At 39.6% G+C, this 1,859-nt stretch overlaps 1 pseudogene; it reads left to right on the top strand.

The window, feature by feature from the left end:
• The first annotated feature begins 239 nt into the window (after positions 1-239).
• On the top strand, positions 240-1,489 carry LOC143269845 (52 kDa repressor of the inhibitor of the protein kinase pseudogene; annotated as a pseudogene).
• Positions 1,490-1,859: the final 370 nt, after the last annotated feature.

Here is a 1,859-nt window from a genome sequence, read left to right as displayed (position 1 = left end):
ACATACACACACACTACTGACCATTTATTTTTGGATTCCCAATCACTGTGCTATTTCCTGGGGAAGATTATTTTGGTCTCTCAGCCTTTCTTAGGTGCTTGTAGTTCTTTGTGTAAGGTTAGCTCCTCCAGGGATATCTGCCATACACATTAGCATGTCTATCTCGGCATCCAGTTCCCTCAGTCATTGGATGGGGTTTCTAGCACAACGATTTTCTAAGAAAGCGCCATATTGACAAAATGAAAGTTGTTGCTTTGAGACTTTTAGAAAAATACCCACAGGTTGTCTACACACTTCGCTCTTCCTGTGCCTTAAATTTGTGGTTGGTGAAGTCTGTCCCTGTGATAGGGGTATCCATGATTTTAGGAATGATTAAGGTAGTCTTTTCTTTTATTCCACCGGTCACCACAGCTGCTTTTATAACTTGACAATGTACTTTTTGTTCTTTTTCAGAACAGTGAAGAGCAGGGTATTAAGAGCTGAAGGAAAAGTGCCATTCCCAGTGGACAAGCAGGCATGATGCCTTTGAAATCTTAGTGGATCTCCTACAAGCGCTTGTTTTATGTTTAGAGGGTATAAATAGCGACACAAATATTAGGTGGAATAACTGTATAGCCGGACAAGCATTTGTACTCTGTAGTGCATTGACAGATTTTGATTTCATTGTTTCCACTGTTGTTCTTAAAAACATGTTATCTTTTACAAGGGCCTTTGGGAAGAACCTCCAGGGACAAACTTCTGATGTCTACTTTGCAGCCAGAATGCAGTACTGCATTCACTTAAGGAAGTGATGGAAAATATTGACGTTTATCATGATATTGGGTTTGAGGAAGCCACAAATTTAGCAGCCAAACTTGACATTCAAATGAAACTCCCAGGGAAATTCCAGAGAGCACAGCAAGGTAACGTGGAACCTGAGTTATAAAGACACCCTCCATGTTCTAACAGTGGAGCACATTATTTAGGAACTTAAAGACATATTCACTGAACAGCACCTCAAAGCTCTGAAATGCCTATCTCTGGTATCCTCAGTGATGGGGACAGTTCAAATTCAGCACCTCAGAAGAGCTCCATGCTGAAATGTGCAGAAGTGACCTACCCAATCCTGACACAGTCTCAGCTGAGCTTCACTGTTGGAGAATCAAGTGGCAACACAGAGAGAAAGATATTGACCTCCCATCCACTGTTTATGAAGTCTTCCCTCTTCCTGACATCAAGTTCTTTTCCCAATGTCTATGCCTTACTGATGTTTCTATGTATTCTCCCTGTGATGAAAGTTGAGAAAGAGCGCTATGAAAATGGATGAAAGCATCTCAAGGCATATTTGCAGACCACTTTGACAGACCAGAGGTCAAGTAATTTGGCTTTGCTTAACATAAAATTTGATATAAAAAGTTATCTGGATTTAATGGTGGACACATACATCAAACTCTATACAAATAAACCAAAGCTTCCTACAAATAATTCAGAAACCATTGAAAATACCTAAAAGATTTTTTTAAATGGCTGTTGTCTTATGTTAGCTGTTTGGAAGAAAAGCCCTAAGGTATAGTAGGCCAATTAACAACTGTGTACCTTGCAGATAGACCTCCAGTTGAACGCATCATTAGCTGTTGGTAATCCACATAGATAAATGGCCCTCCTTTGAACTCTCATGCTTTTAGTATCTGTCTGTTCTTGCAGAAGTTAGCATTGGTAGTGCCAAAGTGCCTCCCCTCCCTGCTAGTGGCACTCTGCAATTGCTTTAGTTAAAATCATTTTAGATACAACTTTATCAGTGTGGATCCAGTTATCAGCTGTTGAGTTATCAGGTCTTTGAAAATGAATTTTTATGAGAGATACATTTTATAATGTGTTAT

This window comes from Peromyscus maniculatus, chromosome 21 (genome assembly GCF_049852395.1).
Source record: "Peromyscus maniculatus bairdii isolate BWxNUB_F1_BW_parent chromosome 21, HU_Pman_BW_mat_3.1, whole genome shotgun sequence".
NCBI classification, from domain to species: Eukaryota; Metazoa; Chordata; class Mammalia; order Rodentia; family Cricetidae; genus Peromyscus; species Peromyscus maniculatus.
The sequence above is the reverse complement of the archived record's forward strand: the minus strand, read 5'-3'. Positions and strand labels throughout refer to the sequence as shown.